Below are 21,056 nucleotides of genomic sequence, written 5' to 3'. Positions count from 1 at the left end.
TGTATTTTGTTTTTTGTATGTTGCATCATCCATGAAATATAGGCTGATGATATGCAGAAATAGATCTAATATATATCGAGAGAGTATATTAGATAGGCGTAGGAACATTGAATTGATAATTTTCCATTGATTAATTGGATTTGTGAAATTAGGGTTTATAGAAATCAAATGGGGATTCGATGTCCCAATGATTTTATTTCAACTTATTTCTACAATTTCACTTACAACATTGCATATTTACATTTTAGTTGAGTTGTTGAGTCATTTAATTAATGGAATTTCGAAATTAGGGTTTCCAATTTCGAAATTAGGGTTTTCTTCAAAATTAGGGTTTTTAATTGGGGGTTTCTTCCAAAAGTAGGGCTTTTCACATTTAAACCAAATTTTCATTCAATTAGATTCGGTTAAGGTCACATTAGTCTAATTAGAGCTAATTCAATCCTCGTGGAAACGATACTTGGAGTCACAGTCCATTTTACTACTTGTTAACGAACCGTACACTTGCGGTGGGTTTTAAAATTGAAACAAATAAATATGCGAACATCAACTCATAAATTTTCCAGAAACTCAATAGCGAAGAACAAATCTTCAATGAAATCGATGAACAAAGGAGAAAAAGTTCAAAAAACCAGTATAGATCCAACCAACAGTTGAATCGAAAGATTAACTCAAGGTATCAAAGAACTTTAAACATCAAATTTTGCATTTGAGACAAAGAAAACTGTAGATCTAAAAAAATTTTCGAGAAAACATTGAAACTAGGGTTTTAAAAAAAAATTTAGATATCAAAAAACAGTTTCATAACCAGATGCTCTGATACCACTGTTATTTTTAACATTTCAGGTTTGAGAATTGAATTTGTAACCGTAAGTAAAAGTTGCAGAAATTAAAAACGAAAGAACACAGAGATTTTTTGCCCTCGAAAGGGCTCGGATTTTCAATCGCGAGACCTAATCACCCGTTGAGCATCCACTAAGGAATTTGGCTTAAGATCCACTAGTATCAACTAAGAAACAGTACAAATGTGTGAAGAAATCTCAAATTTCTTCATATTTCTCTCGCCTCTTTTCACAACAGAAATAACCTCACAAAGCAGTATCTATCGATTGTACAAAACAACCAGATTCTATCACTAAAAACAACTATTTCAATCACAGAGATCGATTTCAACATTAGAGATCAAAACCCTAATTTTTACTCAGAGAACGGAGAGAGACGAAGAGACTGAAAGAAGGATCCAGAGAGTGTGAATAGTGCCAAGGTCAAGTATATATCTGATCAGTTCAACAGTCACAATTGAAGGGCTGGAATGTAGCCACGTGGACGGCTAATTCACACTCCCTTTAGAGGCTAAAATCGTGTTTCCAAAATACGATATATTAAAAGGGCCAGCAACCTGATTTCTCATGTTGTTGGCCTCAACATAAATGCAGCCCAATAGTCCAAGATTTAATGAGGCAGCCCAGATTTCTTAACATATTTATTCAAGAAATGTAAAATAAATGAAAGAGGAAGAAGAAATGATTTATCACTTATATTTTTGGAGATGGAGTTTCTCGAAAACTAAATTTGAAGGTCAAGCTTCCTTGAAAAATGTTAATATTATTTTTAGATTTTTTTATTTAGATAAACGATCGTGTCATTTGATATATGAGTTGAAAACGTAGCAAGTAATAGCATGTTGAACAAATCTTTTATAAAATTATTAGCCTCAATCTTATTAGATTTGTTAATAATAAGAGAGTAAAAATAAATAAAAAATTGTGAATTCCACAAAAATGTGAGGACAAAAATAGAATTGGACTAATTTATAAGCAATTATATTTTGTCAAACATGCACTAAATAGATCCTAGCAATTGGTATAAAACATGAGCATTGAAGTAAAGGGTTTTTTTTTTTTTTTTTTTTTGCTTGGGGTGTTGGCAGGGGGTGTGGGGGGTCTGTTGTTGTTGTTTTGATTTCGCTGTGTCATGGAAATTATGAGTATGGTATGGTGCTGGTAAAGTATATATTGGCGGCAACAATCTAGAAGTGGAAAATGATATTCCTATTTGAGCTCCATTTTGTGGGGAACAGGTTTTGTACTTGGGATTTTTTGGAAAATACATTATTAAAAAGAAGGAAAAATTTTTGAGTTTATTTATAAAATTATTTTACTAAGAAAATGTGTGGTTGAAAATGAGTTTGAGGAAAAATACATTTTTATAGAATGAGGTTCAAACATATACTTGGGTTTTTGTAATATTAGGCACAAACAGTGGACAATTACATGTAGTAATAATTGATGGCAATGAACTTTTTTTGGTTTTCTAGAGTTGGATTTAAAGAAATGTCTATCAATTAATTGGTCAGTATATGTGCAAATGTTGAAAATAAAATTTTGATTAATGAATCTCTCACACCTAGCCAAGGTTTTCTTGTCCTAAGCTCACTGATTTTGATACTTAAATTAGAACAAGAGATAAAATGGCTATTCAAGAGAGAAATGTTTAATCTCTTCCTCTTTTAGGCGGGAGTATTTATAAATTTTCTTAGGACTTTTCGTCATTCTAAAAAATGACCCGTGACAATCATTTAGTGGTGGGCTAATAACTACTTATGTTATATATTCACATGTTACTCAATGATTTTAGAAGGCATGCTTTTTAGATTCACTCGCATGTGTTGAGATAACGATTTTTGCCATCGAAGGGGATGGTTTGTCTTGCCTTTTTTGTGAGCTTTCTTTGCTTTTAGACTTCGCCTAGGAATTGAGTTCACAAGATAAACCTTATTCTGATATCAACAAATAGTTCTTGAACTTCTATTTTATTATTCACATTAAATCTAAGATTATTTTTATTTATTGAGTTGCAAACCTACAGATTTATTTTGCATATCGCTCTTTGTTTGTTGTGGCTGACATGTGCCTTATTGAACGTATGAGCCATGGTTATTACAATTTTTGTGTGCGATATTGGGACCATTGTCCATTTAATGCGTGTGTTGATCCCACGGTATCTTGTCTATTAATTTTGAATTTTAATAAGGCGTCCCTTAGTATTCAAGGGTTGTGACTATTTGTAATGCTTTGGACGACCACAATTATCATTGATATGATACGACGGTTCACAACTTTTCTTTAGAACCTATAAATATGTCCTTTTCTTTTGTAAATCTCTTTTTCACTTCTTTTTCCTTGTCTCAACCTTTTGTACATAGTTTCCGACGATTCTTTCTCTTGCTTCTTTTTGCCTTTCTTTGAGAACTTTCTTCAGGTACATACTCTGCTTTTATCTTTCATTTGTAATTCTTTTGTTACGATGTCTTCCGAAAGAAATTTTCAAATATTTCTCGTGACTCGAGAGATTGAAAACTCTAGACTCTGGGATATTTCATTTAGCGCTCTTCTTCTTATGAAGAAGTTCGACATAGTGAAACATTGGCCCATTTTGTAATTATTCTTTCTAGTTTCAAAATTAACCTTAGGAATGTCAATTTGGCTCGTCATTTGGATAGCCCATGACTTTACCCAAGAAAAGCTCGAGCCAGCTCGACTTGAGGCTCGGGCCAAGCCTTATTTTTGGGCATTAGCCAGTAATGTCGTCCAAAATAGCTCGTAACACGGGCTGTTTACAGCTTGTATCATGATTCATGAACATGAGCCACATTATGAAAGCAAGTAGCTTGTAGCCGCCTGTGTAAAGATGCAAGTTAATAGGCAGGCATGCAGGTTTACATGGGCAACTATAAGCCGCATTGCTGTTTGTGTAAATATGTTACAACTGCATATAAATTTTTTTTTATATTTTTAAAAGAAATTCAAATTTCAAGACTTCTAAAAATTCAAGTCGAAAGCCTGAGTCGAGCATTTTTTCGGTCAAGCTTTAGCTTGGACTAGATCGAGCCAAAAAAATTCAAGCCATTCTTTATCGAACCGTGATTGAGCTGCCACCTTCAGCTTATGAGGCGACTCAATTTGGCTCGTTTACATCCCTAGTTAAACTTAAACTTAAGTCGGGAAATAGTTCCCAAGTTAGGGTTGAAATATTGGGCATGGAGCATAAACCTTGAGTGAGATAAATAGCTTTGTTGCTTGTTTGGTCCCCTTTAAAATTTTAAATTGTTTGTTACAATATCATTCTCTACCACACATTCACAGAATAAAATATTCTACTCACAAACCAAAAAATTTTCTTTATTTTTTAATCATACATTTTTCAAAAAATACTATTCAAAACTCTTAATTTCCCAAATAATGGGTGACGAACAGAGGCTTCGTGATTGAGAGGTTTTGAAGGCCTAAATTTTTTTTTACCAATCTTATTGAGAAAGATTTTGGTAATATTTGGGATCATTTTAGAATCCCTGATCATGTAGTGTTTTTATACCTTGGTCAGTTTCAAGTTGTGGACCATCCTCCTTATGTCTGTATAGCTATTCATAAACACTTGATGGATATAGGGCTTAGAATTTCTTTATACCATTTCTTTCAAGACTGTAAAGGCAGGATCACACGATATTAAGCTCAAGAAACAGGAGAACCTTAATCAAATAGAAATAAAATTGCATGAAGTTAAAAACGAACACAAAGGAATTATTTCGGTCTAAGCCCCGGAGGTTCGGCGACCACTTCTAACGCCTACATCTCCCGTTGAGCATCCAAAGATTTAGATTATGCTCGATTGCACTAAATAGTCAAAATCACAACAAGGATTACAGATTGTTCAAAGAGATGAAAATAAGACTTATCTCTCAAGTATAGTGACGGATCTATAGAGATTCACTCAAATCTCAGCCCTCAAACCCTTTCGAACATCACCAAGAAGTTACAACAGGGAAATCGCTCAGATTTCTTCACCATCCATATAGAATATTACAGATAGAAGGAAGATCTCACTATCCTATACATAAAATTAGAGATTTTAAGCATGAGACACTACAGAAAATTGTCATCTCTCAAATCGCCATTTTTCTCTCTGAAAACCCTAGAGACGAAAGCAAAACCAAGAGTGAAAAGTCAGACGTTCCAAAAGACTCTGGGCTTTTAAAGAAGGGCATATGAACCGGCTGCAACCAACGTCCAGAATTAATCCACGTGTTAATCATCCAATTAAGTTGTGGTAGTCATTAAGTCGTGTTTTATATAAACACGATTTTTGCCACGGTTCAAATTCTGAAAGCACCAAATGTAGAGAACAGGGTTCGACTCCAACAAAGACGTTCTTTCTTTCATTGATATTGCTCCTACCCAAATAACTTCTTTCGCATAAGCTCATATAATTGGTTCTTTTTGTTGTGGAACTTGTAAATTTAGAGGAGGAACTTACGTCGAATCTATTTCGATTCATCTATCACCTCGTGAATACGAAAAATAAAGTAAATCCATAAAGAGGGTACTGCAATCTTTCCCCTCTTTCTTTTAGAGTATGTTCAAAACTTGTATCTATCTCTAATAAGGTATACAATTGGAGCGGGGGCATTTTCTTTGTTCGTGGTAATTGGGGGCTTCAACAAAATGATGCCAAACACTTGTGTTGTTATTTCTCAATGTTATGGTGAATAAAATAAATATTAGTTCCTTACCATTTTTTTTTAAATTTTCATGTTCTCTTATTTTGCTATGCTTGTATATGGAAGCAAATGACTCCTCTTCATTGTCAAGCGCTTAGTGACCTCCATGCTTTAGTTGTACCTATTCTTAATTTGAGTTCTGAACCGCAAAACCTAAAGATTGCTTCATCCTTCCAACTCGAGTTTTTATAACTTTCGTGTTCGAACTACCATGGGTGAGTCTTGATATTAGTTTCCTTGTTCTCTGACTTTTCTATTTTAGATAATATCTAATTATTCTTTTTCTTTCACAATGCGAATTGACTTTAATGAGAACCCTCTGGCAGCCTCTAAACGCCAGAAAACATCTGTATTCCCCTTCCTAAGAAAGCAGCCTTTGAAAATAAAAAAAAAGGTCTAAAGGTATGTCTTCACATGTGGTTAAACATTCAAACAACTAGCCTTCACCCTTCGAGGAGGTAGGATGATCTAAGTCTTCTGCTACTACTCGCTGCATATGGAGTTTGCACCCCTTCGTCGTCCTCTCGATTTATGGCTGTGATAATATGGTTCTCTTAACTCCATTAGACTTAAGTGCTATTTGTGTAATTCACATGGATTGTGCTTGTCTAGTTTTATTATGGACCATTGGATGGAATCGACGGTCGGGATTTAATCTATTTGAGATATTATTTGTTGCCTTGTCTTGGGGGAGATGTTCTGACTTGATGGTTACCACAAAAGGAGCCCCCCTCCCACGTTTTTGGCAGACAGGTCTTTTCTCTCTTCTTAAATCGACCACTCTCTCCATTTTTGCTTTTTCGGCGTGGTTGAAGGTTGTGGGTATGTTGGTGGCGGTTTCTAGCGAGGTTCTTTGCCGGTTTCTCTCTCTCTCTCTCTTTGGAAGGTGATTTACATGACATGGGAGTTGTTCCTGAGCCTATAAATCAGCCATAACGAAGAGGAGAAGGGGCGGTCCACTTCCGATCGAAATTGGGTTGTATCTTTCCATTTTATATTCCTTGATTTTGCCTTGGAATCCTTTATTGATTGATGTTTATTGGTTGATTGGACTCCAAGGATCCCAACAAACCGGTATCAGAGCAAGGAGGAGTGAAATCTGTCCAAAAATCGATCAAAACCTTCAAGGAAATCGCGATTCCCATTTTTGGCTGAATCTGAAACTTCAAATTCCGGCCAAACTACTGACTTTTTGGCAAAACTGACCTTGGACCCATAACCAGTAGACCAAGGCGCTCCCTGTGGTGGGGCGCATGACCGGAGCGGCGATCGGCGGCGCGTGAACTCCGGCGACGGCGTGTGGCTGGACATTCCGACGAGCTTTTTTCGGGCAATTTACTTATTTCTATGTCCTAAACGCACTGATGTCGTTTGTTTTCTGTTTCAAGTCCTACAGAAAAAGTTGGACGATTTTGCCCCTGGCTTGACGTCTACAACAATTCGGTTCAGAAACTTGGTGGTGTATTTACTGTTTTTCAACAGTAGTGTGGTAAGATTATTCCAAACTATTCGTTAGGTTAGGTTTGGTATCCTTACCGATTTATGCATGATTATTGCTTGGTTGCCTATTTGTGAATTCCGTTGATTGAATTCTTGTGATTAATTTGTAACCTGGAAGTATATTTACTTGCATTATATACCTGTGTTTCATGAACGGATTATGTCATTGTTGTGCTTCATTTCTAAAATTGTTTTTTAACTCGGCATTTATATTTTTATATTGATCATCTAGAAAAGAATTTTTCAAAACCTTTTCTATTTTGTCCACGAGTACAAGCCACTCTTTTACAGAATCTATAATGGGTTCGAGGGTCGAATTATCGCAATTCGATGGAAAGGGGGATTACTCGATATGGAAACAGAAAATGAGGGTCATTTTGGTCCAACAGAGAGTTGCTAAAGCTCTCGATGATCCCGCTACATTTTCTGATGAGTTAAAAGCTAAACCAACTGAAATTGAAGACATGAATGAAATTGCTTATAGTTCTATAATTTTGCATCTATCTGACAACATTGTGAGACAAGTTGATAGTGCTAAAACTGCTAGAGCTTTGTGGATTGCTTTAGATGCCTTGTTCTTAACTAAAACTTTACCTAACAAAATATACTTGTTGGAAAAGTTGTTTAGTTTTAAGATGGACCCGGGGAAGGATGTCGAGGGAAATTTGAGTGACTCCAGCATAATTGTTAAGAGTCTAGCTCATAATGATAAAAAATTTGACGATGAGGATTTAGCTATCATATTGCTAAACTCTTTACCCGAATCTTACAGAGAAATGAAAAATACCATAAAATATGGTAGGGACACTCTCACTCAAGCTATTGTTTCCGATGCTTTAAAATCAAGAGAACTTGTATTAAAAAGAGACAACAGAACTCATTCCCGAGAAGAGAGTCTATTTGTTAGGGGAAGGCCTGAAAAGAAAGAATTTAACTTCCATAAAAAGAAGGGGAGAGGAAAATCTAAAATGACATCTAAATCTAAAGATAAAAGTGGTAAGAAACGTTATCACTATGGAAAGTTAGGACATTTCAAGAAAGACTGCTTCGACTGGAAAAGGAAACAAAAAGACCCGAACAATTCTGATGTTGATAATGCTGCTATTGTTTCTGAATTTAATAGTTTACATGTCATGAATGTGTCTGAGGAAGAATTTGACAAAAATTGGATTCTAGACACAGGGTGTACTTTCTATATGTGCCCTAATAGGTCTTGGTTCTATAACTACAGAGAGACTGAACCTAGGAAGGTCTACATGGGAGACAATAATTCTCAAAATTTGGTTGGAGTTGGTGACATAGCCATCAGAATGTACGATGGGGCCGTCACGCAACTCAGAAATGTTAGATATGTCCCAAATTTAAAGAGGAACCTCATTTTCTTAAGTTCTCTTGAAGATGAGGGATATACCTTCAAGTCTGGTAACAAGATTTTGAAAATTATGAAAGGTTCTCTCATAGTTATGAAAGGGCCTAAGAGGAATGGACTGTACTATCTTAAGGGTAGAACTGAAATACCAGTTGATTCTAGCCTTCTTACTGTGAATAAAGACAAAACTGAACTTTGTCATAACAGAATGGGTCACATTAGGTTTAAAGGGCTAAAATCTTTAAGTAATCAGAAATTACTTGGAAAAGATGACATCGAAACTATGGAATTCTGTGAAACTTGTATCTTAGGTAAGTCCCATAAGGTGAGCTTTGAAGCTAGCTCTCGTAGGACAAACAGACCATTGGACTATGTCCATGCTGATCTATGGGGCCCGGAGAAGCACTCCACATTTGGTGGAAGCAAGTACTTCTTGTCCTTAGTGGATGATTACTCAAGAAAAGTTTGGATTTATCCTTTGAAGGCTAAGTCGGAAACTTTTGGGAAATTCAGGGTTTGGTTAAAGTCTGTTGAGAATCAGTTAGACAAGAAACTTAAAACATTAAGAACTGATAATGGGTTTGAATTCTGCAATATCGAATTTGACAACTTCTGTAAGCAGAAAGGTATAACAAGACACAGAACTGTTAAATACATACCTGAACAAAATGGGGTCGCTGAAAGAATGAACATGACCATAATGAACAAAGTTAGGTGTATGTTGATTAGCTCTGGCCTTGCGAAAGGTTTTTGGGCTGAAGCTACAAGTACTGCAGCTTATCTGATTAATAGGTCTCCGTCCAGCAGTATAGGGTTTAAGACCCCACAGGAGTTGTGGACGGGAGAGCCTCCAAATCTAGAACACTTGAGGGTGTTTGGATGTGCTACATATGCACACCAATCTGAAGGGAAACTTGAGCCGAGGGCTGTCAAGTGTGTGATGTTAGGGTATCCCGAGGGTGTGAAGGTCTATAGGTTATGGGTTTTAGGGGTCCAAGGCATTAAGATTATTAACAGCAGGAATGTAGTCTTTAATGAATCTGAGATGCCATGTCTAAAACAGAAAATCGAAGAAACTAACAAATTTGAAACTGAGAAGAGTATTCAGACTGAGGTGAAGCTGACTAGGCTAAATTCACCTACACCTGGGAATGACGAAAATGACCCTATACATCATGAAAATGAAAATGAAATTGAAATTGAAATTGAACCCGAAGAGGTGACTGAACTTCAAGATAACATTGAACCAGTTGAAGTTGAACATTTTAATGATCAGCCACCTAATCAAGATTATCAGGTTACTAGGGATCAGCGGAGGAGGCAAATCAGGCCAAATCCTAGATATGAATCCCTAAACTTGACTGATTTTGCCTTGGTTTCAGGTGAAGCCCTTGAACATATAGAGCCTGCTAGTTATGAAGAAGCTGTTAATGGAAAATGTTCTAAAAATTGGCTAAAAGCTATGCAGGAAGAAATGGAATCTTTAATAGAGAATAAAACTTGGAAGTTAGTTAACAAACCTAAGGATCATAGGATAGTTCAATGTAAGTGGATTTACAAATTGAAAGAAGAAAATAATCCTAGTGATCCCCCTAGGTATAAGGCCAGATTAGTGGCGAAAGGGTTCACTCAAAAGGAGGGGGTTCATTACAATGAGATATTCTCTCCTGTGATAAAGTACAAAACAATCAGACTGGTTTTTGCATTGGTTGTTCAGTTCAACTAGAAACTGGAACAATTAGATGTAAAGACTGCTTTCCTATATGGGGAATTGGAAGAGGATATTTACATGAGTCAGCCTCAAGGTTTTGAGGTGAAAGGTAAAATAAATTGTGTGTGCAAATTAGAAAGATCTCTGTATGGGCTTAAACAAAACCCTAGACAATGGTACATAAGGTTCGATACCTATGTACTGAAGATAGGTTTTAAAAGGAGTGAATATGATGCATGCCTGTACTATAATGATAATAAGGAGGGCTGTGAGGTCTACTTGTTACTGTATGTAGATGACATGCTTCTAGCAAGTTCAAGTAAGACTGAAATCACTAAGATGAAGAAGCTTTTAAAATCAGAATTCGATATGAAAGATTTGGAGAGTGCTAAGAAGATTTTGGGGATGGTTATAAAGAGAGATAGGGCTGAAAATAGACTAGTCATTTCCCAAGAAGCCTATCTAAACAAAGTCATAACTAAATTTGGTATGAATGGATCAAAATCTGTGAACGTTCCCTTAGCAGTTCACATGAATCTTTCTAGTGCACATTCTCATAAAACTGAGGAGGAATATAGATAAATGAGGAACATACCCTACTCTAATGCTATAGGTTCCGTTATGTTCTCTATGATAACAACCAAGCCTGACTTAGCCTATGCTATAAGTTTTTTGAGCAGATTTATGTCCAACCCTGGAAACCCCCATTGGGTAGGTTTGAAATGGTTGTTAAGGTACATTGTTGGTACATTAAATCTGGGTCTAGTGTATGAAAAAAGATCTGAAAAACTTACTCTAAAGGGGTATGTAGATTCTAATTTTGCTGGTGACAAGGAGAGCAGAAAGTCTACCACAGCTTACTTTTTTACACTTGGTGACAATTGTATAACATGGAAGTCACAGTTGCAGCCTTTAGTTACTTTGTCAAGTACTGAGGCAGAGTATGTTGCCATAACCGAGGCGGTTAAGGAATGCACCTGGTTAAAAGGAATTTTAAAGGAATTGAACTTCATGCATAATACACCTGTTATGTTTACTGATAGTCAAAGTGCTTTATCGCTTTGTAGGAATCATGTTTATCCTGAAAGAACTAAACATATTGAGGTGAAGTATCATTTTATTCGTGAGAAACTGTCTCAATGTGAAGTTAATCTTGTTAAAATTCACACCGAAAGGAATCCCTCTGATGTGGGAACAAAAATTCTACCTGCAGGTAAATTTAAATTGTGCTTATTTTTATTACATATTAACACTGGTTAATTTTTCTTGCAGGTAGTGGGCGATGATGATGAACAGTTCTTCCATGTGCAAATTCGCAACCAAGAGAGAGTGTTATGAGAACCAAGGTGAAGAATGTGAGAATATGGTTCTCTTAACTCCATTAGACTTAAGTGTTATTTGTGTAATTCACATGGATTGTGCTTGTCTAGTTTTATTATGGACCATTGGATGGAATCAACGGTCGAAATTTAATCTATTTAAGATATTTTTTGTTGCCTTGTCTTGGGGGAGATGTTTTGACTTGATGGTTACCACAAAAGGAGCCCCCCCCCCACATTTTTGGCAGACATGTCTTCTCTCTTCTTAAATCGACCACTCTCTCCATTTTTGCTTTTTCGACGTGGTTGAAGGTTGTGGGTACGTTGGTGGCGGTTTCTAGCGAGGTTCTTTACCGATTTCTCTCTCTCTCTCTCTCTTTGGAAGGTGATTTGCATGACATGGGAGCTGTTCTTGAGCCTATAAATCAGCCATAACGAAGAGGAGAAGGGGCAGTCCACTTCCGGCCGAAATTGGGTTGTATCTTTCCATTTTATATTCCTTAATTTTGCCTTGGAATCCTTTATTGATTGATGTTTATTGGTTGATTGAACTCCAAGAATCCCAACAATGGCTATTTCTAAAGAGAAAAGAAAAGTAACGGGTAGGTTCGAACCAATCAAGAATCCCAAAGTATCTACTCTCCTAGGAGCTTTAATCATGTACCTAAGGATGCTAATATCAAAGCACCTTGTCCTATCCGCCCTGTAGCAAAATTGCATAAGTTACAAAAATCAGTCAACATAGATCACAAAAATGCTTTGCTTTAGTCCACTGTAATTTATGGGGACCTTGTAATGAAGTGACCTATCATAGATCGAGATATTTTCTTAGCATTGTAGCCAATTTCAGTTTGATTAATGTTGCTGAAATTTAAATCAGATGATACTGGTTCTCTGCAAAACTTTTGTGCGTGTGTTGTATGTTAAGCTGGCTTAGGTACTTACTTCATGATTTATGGATTGATCATCTACAAGTAGTATCATTAGCACATTGCACATTTCTGCCAACTCGATTTTTCATGAAAGTACCAAGCATATTGAGCTTGAGCAAGCCATCTCATTGGTGAGAAAATGCAAGAAGGGAATATTGCTACTGAACATGTTAGTAGTGGTGCGTAAATTGTAGACATTTAGACTAAGTCTTTGGCCTCTGCACATTTTTATTCTCACTTAATCAAGATGGAAGTAGAAGATGTGTACCTTCCACATTGCAAAGGGCTGTCGAAATATGACAAAATGCTCACTGCTAATAGATATTCTAGCAGAGTCAACAAAGTCAACAATTGCTTCAAAATCTGCAACGCCAGCAAGGTGCAGAAATTCTAGAAGAATCTAAGGAGGACAGCTGAAAGTATATTCTGATGTACCTACTATAACCTTCTGGAAGAATTTTTTGTTTTTTGGTTATATAATTTTGTACTGCTACAGGCAGACCTTATAGCTGGTATAGTTTGTTCTTGATTTTTTTTTCTTTTTTTCCCCTTTCTTGACAATTATATAAATGGCCTATCATCTGTTTGTATTTTTAACACAATGAAATATACAGTGACGCAAGCAATTTCTCCCAACCCGATTCTTCTCTCTGTTTTTCTACTTTCATTGATTTTTCTAATGTACGTGGTATATATTTAGTTTATTACTCCTTATTATAGTTCACTAATTCTTTCTGCTCTGAAATGTAAGATATTTGTCCATGGTTTCTTCTTTGCTACAAGGGTGTTTTATGGGGATTAAAATTAAATTTTTTAGCAGATAGTGATAGAAATTTTTGAAATGTGTGATTGAAAAGTTGTGGGACTCATGAAAGATGTGATTTATTGATTGTTTGACTTTGACATAATTTAAAATCAGATTTTAATCCAAACTAAGCAAGCTCTATATATCATTTTAAATTAGTCACCCATTCCTATGTGGTAAGTTATTGTAATTAACTAAGCAAGTATTACTGTAGAAAAACAATAAGAAAATAATGGTTAATAAATTTGTGAATGCGTAGTAATACGTTACAAATCATGTTCCAATTAATTTTCCTTACTTAAGTTAAATGTGTCGTCTTAAATAGTATTATAGCAAGTAAGGGTCATTTCCCGCAGAGGATTGATTCAATTATGTCAATTGCGTACAAAAAAGTAAAATTAACAATAATATACGAAATAGATTAAATAGGGGGTTTGGATTGGTAAACTAAGGAAAGCGATAAATTTAAATTAGAAAAGACTTGAAATTTGAAATAAACAAATAGGTTCTTGATTGAATGTGAGAAAATGTGATTGGGGGATATTTCGTCATCACGAGAATGATTTTCATGTCAATAATCACAAAAGATTTTCATTCTCAAAATTAACAACAATTCGAAAATATGTTAGTCGAATAAAACAAGCTCTTTATTCAACCCTATTCATTAAACAATCTAAAACCAGCTCTCTAGATTTAATTTAACAAACGCATTACGACAAAAGAGATGAATTGAATTAAGAGTAAACTCGCAAGCTCGGTTTACTAAATTAAATGTTAATCCACATACATTCAATTGAAAATTCTTCATAATCTATCGAAATGTAATTGCTACTAGAGCCCGTTTGAGCCACAATATTTGTAGAATGAGAATGAAAAATAGAGCCGTTATAGACCCCACACAAGAGATAGAAATTCAAAAATTGTGGCTTGATGTGATGGATAACAGTCATATTTTTCATTTTAATGAAGTAAAAATGGGGCTCAAACAGGGCCTAGGTTTTATAATCAATAACTATTACGTACTACTAATCCCAAAATAGTATTCATCGAAACAATTTAATCATTTAGTCGTACACCTAAACAATCAAGAAGAACAAAATAAACATTTAACACAATAGATTAAACACATTAATCAAAAGAATTATAAAGCACAAATTAATCGAAAATCATAACTCGGGATTGAAATAATCCCCAACACAAATATAATTAGTAACCCATGAAATATTCACAAATAACTAAGAATTTCTTACAAAACATTGATGAAAAAAAGTGAAAAGAAAAACTTATTGATAAAGAGAGAAATGGTAGAAAATCGTCCAATACCAATGGGTCATCTTCTCCAAGCTAAAGCACCATCTCCAAGTTACAATCTTCCCCAAAATGTTTAAGAAAATATAGGTGAAAGGAAAAAGAAAAAGAAAGAAAACAAAAGGGCAAGAAGAAGAAGAACTAGCTGCTCCCCTAGAGTTCCAGAATGAAAATCTTATTTTTGGTTGAATGTTTTAACCTAAAACCTAAAGGAAATTGCATCATTGGTCCCTAAAATTTTGAAAACAATTAAAAACGGTCCGCATGGCTCCTAGGTGCTGAAACAGTGGCGCCTGCGCGCCATAGTTTCTATTTTCTGCAGCGCCTAGCTCGCTGATTTTTTTTTTAATAGAAACATCATCTTTAAACATCTTCATGCTTCCTTTATCATTTTCATCTTTTCTCACATAAATACCTTTAAGTTTTCGCTTACACAATAAAAATAACTAAATTAAGTAATAAATCGTTAATGAAACTCACAAATATCTAAGTTTAATGGCCCGAAATAGTGCAAAAATCTGCATTTATCACACCCCCAAACTTAAATCTTTATTAGTCCTCGAACAAAGCTATACAAACAAGCATACAAACACGTAAATTAAAACTAAACGATAATACTATAATAACAAACACTCCAAATGTTAGATAGTTTGCCACTTGCTTCAAGTCTTACATTATGCAACTAACTTATGAAATGTTTACAAAAATGTTACAACAAACACTCTTTAACTTATACCATGCTTGATTTGTGTGTGTGTGTGTGGTCATTCCAATTCATCGCAATACATAAGTTGGTGATTTTCCCGACTCTCAATGGTCAAATTTTCCTTTCTCACTCGTGGGATACACACTCTCCCAAACTTGATATTTTCACTCTATCCCAAGGTGTCAAAAACTTAAGGTTGCCCTCAAATCACTCAATCTTTCACTTTCAAATTTGGTTGGGTTGAACCGATAAAATAAATCATCTAATCATGTATCAATTCTCCAAAAAAAAAATTTTAAGTACTTAGACCACAGACTTATGTTAGGCAAATTACAGACAATTCATCAATTCTTCAACAAAATCACCCCTAAATGCTTATAGCATCCCTTTTATTTCTCTTCATTTTTCCAATGTAGATAGTTCTCGCTCTGGTCCCTAAGGGTATCCTTCTTCATTCGTAGATCGTCTTCTACAGGTTAGTGATGCATAGGGCCAGATTACTCAATGCTGACTCACACTCCTTAGGGTAGGCAACTTTTTCCTACATTTTTTTTATGAAATATCAATAGATGGAAAACAACATCTAACTTTCATTTGAAGTCTAAGAACATTCCACAAAATCAATCACTGAGGCGGGAATTAATACAATTCTAAATAATTTCTTTCACTGGTTCAACCATCACCAAACTTATCCTTTCATTGGTAGAGTAATTGAAAAAGTTCTAATAGCATGGTCATTTAAGTTCGTTAACAACCTACAAGTGCAACCAACAAGTGCGTGTGATGAATCTCATGACCCAAGTGCTCAATAAAGAGTCAATCATGGAATAAGTGGATGAAAATAAACAACACTTAGCATTCATGTTCCCAATTCATAAATCAATGCAATAAAATACTCAAAATGCAATTGGCAAAACTATCAAACAACACAAACAAGCATAAAAACAAGTGTTTAACCCAAATTTTTAAGTTTTTAGCAAGAACAAAATTAGCACTAACCACAAAATTCTACAAAAAATTTAGCACATATCACCTCACCTCCAAACTTGAATTGCACATTGTCCTCAATGTAAAAGCAAAAAGAAATAGAAAGCACAATAAGTTCAAATACTCCCCTAGTGGTGTTAACGGTGATGGCTGTGATGATGGTTTAACGACCATTGGCGACAAAAATTCACAAAAATAAAAATAAGTGTCATCTCTCATGCTTCTTCAATTGGATCCTCCAATTGCATTTCCTTCATGTTTTGTAGTACGAAGGGTTCAAAATATGGCTTTAGTCGATACTCATTCACCTTAAACTCTTTGTCAGTCTGAAGGCTTTTGATTTCTACTGCACCATGAGGAAAGACATTAGTAACAACAAAAAGGCCAATCTATCGAGAACATAATTTACCTGGAAATAACTTGAGGCGCGAGTGGAAAAGAAGAACTTTTTATCCAACAGCAAAAGCCATTACGCCTTAGTTTTTTCCTTGTAAATTCTTGAACTTTCATAGGCGTTATTTCGAATTTCCTCAAGCTCATTGAGTTGAAGCTTTGTTTGATCACCCACTGTACCTAGGTTCATGTTGCATTGCTTGACTACCCAAAATGCCTTGTGTTCGAGTTCAACCGGGAGATGACAAGTGATAAGTGTGTTTTTACACACTTATTTAGCTCACAAACATGACTTAAATATGGACAAAGTAATTGAATTGTGACTTAATCTCATTAAATTCATGTAATGTAGGTGTTTCTATGAAAAAGATGGAATTCAGAAGAAAAGAGCCGAAAATGGACCAAAACGGAACAAAGCGATAGTTCGGGGACCAAATGTACAAATATTGGAAAGTTGAGCTAAGTGCAGAACTAGAATGAAAATATACCAAGTATGAGATTGAGGACGATATAAGACGATCGGAGGAAGAAAAAAGTAACATTGGACTGAATTGAAGAAAAGTGAAAGATGAAGGACTAAATCGCAATTAATCAAAAGATGAGCCGAGCAAATGATCAAGGAATTGATTAACCCAAACATCAATTAGGAATCAATATTTGATAATGGAACAAAGGAAAGAAAGAAAAGAGATCAAGAAAAGAAAAAACGGAGTTCAGGGACCAAAATGGCAAGGTTGTAAAGTTACAACCTTGCGGCCGCATGTAACTATACCATGCGGCCGCACATGATCTAGCAGGGATTTTTTTGGGCTAAAAATTTGAACCATGCGGCCGCATGGCTTTAAGTTTGAAAAAAAAAATCTGAATTTCCGTTTTTAATTAAAACTCTTTCGGGGCTCCGTGAGGACATGATATAAAAGCCAAAATTCATCAGAAATAGGACAAAACATCCAGGGAGAAGAAGAATACAACTTTTGGAGGCAAGGAACACGAACTTAAAGCCGATTTCACAAGGATTCAAGCGGGTTTTCAAGGTTTTATTCAAGATTTCAAGAATTTTCATACGGGTGTTATTCTTTCTATTTATTAATTTTGTTTTTCTTTCTGTAATTATGAATCTTCTAGGCTAGGTTTTCAATTACTAGGTGATCGATGAACCGTTGTTTGTTATTTTAATTCCATATTTCATGAATTTAATATAAAGACTCGTTTGGATAATTTGATTGATTTACATGCATTAATTTTCTTCGGCAATTAGTGGCCAATGATTGTGTGAGTGTTGATGATTTATTTCTTACATTCGAGAGAAGTGGAATAGGTTCGATAAGGTGTAAATTAACATAGGGTCCGATAGGGGATAGAGATATACCCCTATGCTTTATGCAATTCTTAAATTGTTCACAAAATTACATGCATTCTTGTATGTTTGCATCATCCATAGAGATATAGGCTGGAGGTATGCAAGAATAGGTCTAATATATATCGAGAGAGTATATTGGATAGAATTAGGAACATTGAATTGGCAAATTTTCATCGAATCATTAATTTTATGAAATTGGGGTTTTTATAACTTCAATTGGGGATTCGTGATCCTAGTGACTTTAGTTTGATTCATTTCCATAAATTAGCTTTTAAATTTGCTTCATTTCACTTACTTTTTTTTTTTTTTTTTAAAGCAAATACCACTAGTGTGGTTTATTTTATATAATGAAAAGCGGGAAAACAAATAGAGGAGGGGGGCATGGACCTGACCTCCAGCAAATGTAAATTGTAACAAATATTTGAAGATAAAATGCAATCAAAGTAAACAAGACACGAACAAAAACTAATGAAAGGGACTCAAGGGTATTCCCGAGGGTAAATCTTTGGGTGGTAATACATAGACATTGATCGAGTCATGCGTCTGGTTTGAAACATTTCCGGATCATAGTAGTCTGCGATGTCTGGCTCGCTCGTTGGAGAGGGGTCTCGCCTGCGTGTAGGAGCCTGCTTTGTTGATAAGTACTGTTCAGATGGTGGTGCACTGAATGTCGGGCGAAAAGCGGGTGCATCTGATCTCATTGTACTAGTCATAGGTGCGTCTAATCTCATTTCATTTATTTGAGTGTTTGAGTCATTTAATTAGAGAAATTTCGAAATTAGGGTTTCTAATTGAGAAATTATGGGTTTCAATAGAAATTAGGGTTTTTAGTTGAAATTAGAGTTTCTTAATTGAAATTAGGGCTTTTTGCATTTAGACCATATTTTCACTCAAATAGATTCGGTTAAGGCTAGATTATATAGAATTGAACTACTCAATCTCTGGGGGACGATATTCGAACTTTTTAAAATCCACTTTATTACTTGTTACGAACCATACACTTGCGGTAGTTTTAAATCGAAAGAATTATTTCGTGAACAACAAGGCTTACCATAAACTAACCGAAAAGGGGACATGCCAATCGGTGTTTTGTATGCCGTCCTATAAGCCCAGAGTGCATCATTAAGGCGGAAACTCCAATCATTTCTATTGGGATTCACAGTTTTTTCGAGGATGGATTTGACCTCTCGGTTAGACACTTCAACTTGTCCACTAGTTTGCGAATGGTAAGGTATAGCCACTTATGGGTGATGTTGTATCTTTTCAATAGGGCCCAAAAGGAACGGTTGCAAAAATGTAGTCCTCCATCGCTAATAATAGCTCTTGGTGTTCCAAACCTTGCAAAAATATTGGATTTAACAAAATCTACAACCACTTTAGAATCATTAGTTCGAGTGGCCTTGCTTCCACCCATTTTGACACATAATCAACGACAAGAATGATGCAAAGGCTACCATAAGATAAAGGGAAATGTCCCATGAAATCAATGTCCCCAAACATAAAAAATTTCAACAAAAAGTACGGGTATTTGTGGCATTTGATTTCGGGCTCCCAATGTACCTACCCTTTGACATCGATCACAAGATTTGCAAAAGAGGAATGCATCTTTAAATAGGGTGGACCAATAGAATCCACTTTCAAGCACCTTGAGAACAATCCTCTTTGCTCCAAAATGTCCACCACATGCATAGGATTGACAAAAGGTAAGTATTGAATGAAATTTATTTTCATGCATGCACCTTCTTATCAATTGATCCGGATAGTGTTTCCACAAGTACGGCTCATCCCACAAAAAATACTTGGCCATCGCCTTGAGTTTTTGCTTTTGAGCGGTGGTCAAGTCACTTGGAATTTTCTTAGTGACTAAATAGTTCACTATATCTGCAAACCAAGGAGATGTGTCCGTGATGAGAAGCAATTGTTCATCGGGAAAGCTTTCTTGCAATGGAAGAGTTTCTCTCTCATGGATGAGGCGACTGAGGTGGTCGACCACAGAATTTTCACTCCCATTTTTGTCTTTAATCTCAAGGTCAAACTCTTATAAAAGGAGTATCCATCTAATGAGCCTTGGTTTTGCCTCTTTCTTAGCAACCAAGCACCTAAGAGCTGCATGATCAGAAAAGACAGTTACTTTAGTGCCAATAAGATATGAACGAAATTTCTCTAAGGCAAAAATAACTGCTAAAAGCTCTTTTTCAGTAGTAGAGTAATTGAGTTGGGCATCATTCAAAGTCCTTGATGCATAATATATAATATGAGGTGTCTTTCCAACTCGTTGTCCTAAAACGGCTCCCAATTCAAAGTCACCTGCATCACACATCAACTCAAATGACATGTTCCAATCTGGTGGTTGAATGATGGGTGCCGATGTCAAAAGTTCCTTCAAGCTTTCGAATGCCTTTTTACAATCTTCATCAAAGTGAAATGGCACCTCCTTTTGCAGCAGTCTGCATAGTGGTCTTGCACATTTGGAAAAATCCTTGATAAACCTTCGATAAAATCCTGCATGTCCAAGAAAAGAACGAACCTCTCTCACACTTGTTGGAGGAAATAAAGAATGAATTAGAACAATTTTGGATTTATCAACTTCTATCCCCTTGAAAGAAATGACATGGCCTAACATTATGCCTTGATAAACCATAAAATGTCAATTTTCCCATTTAAGTACTAGGTTAGCATCCATGCATCTCTTAAGCACAAGTGTGATATTTTTCTAGCAACTATCAAAGGTATTACGATAAACACTAAAATCATCCATAAAGACCTCAATGATGCTTTCAATATAGTCGGAGAATATACTTATCATGCATCTTTGAAAGGTTGCGAGAGCATTGCAAAGGCTGGAGGGCATGTGCCGGTAAGCAAAGGTGCCAAATGGACAAGTGAATGTTGTTTTCTCTTGGTCCTCCAGAGCAATCACAATTTGGTTATAACCTGAATAACCATTGAGAAAACAATAATGAGAATGACCTGCTAACCTTTCAACATTTGATCAATAAAGGGTAAAGAAAGTGATCTTTTCAGGTTGCACAATTAAGTTTTCTATAATCAACACAAACCCTCCAACCCGTTTGGACCCGAGTTGGTACAAGCTCATTCTCTTCATTCGTCA

Source organism: Olea europaea, chromosome 3 (genome assembly GCF_002742605.1).
Source record: "Olea europaea var. sylvestris chromosome 3, O_europaea_v1, whole genome shotgun sequence".
NCBI classification, from domain to species: Eukaryota; Viridiplantae; Streptophyta; class Magnoliopsida; order Lamiales; family Oleaceae; genus Olea; species Olea europaea.
Note: the sequence above shows the minus strand (reverse complement) of the source record.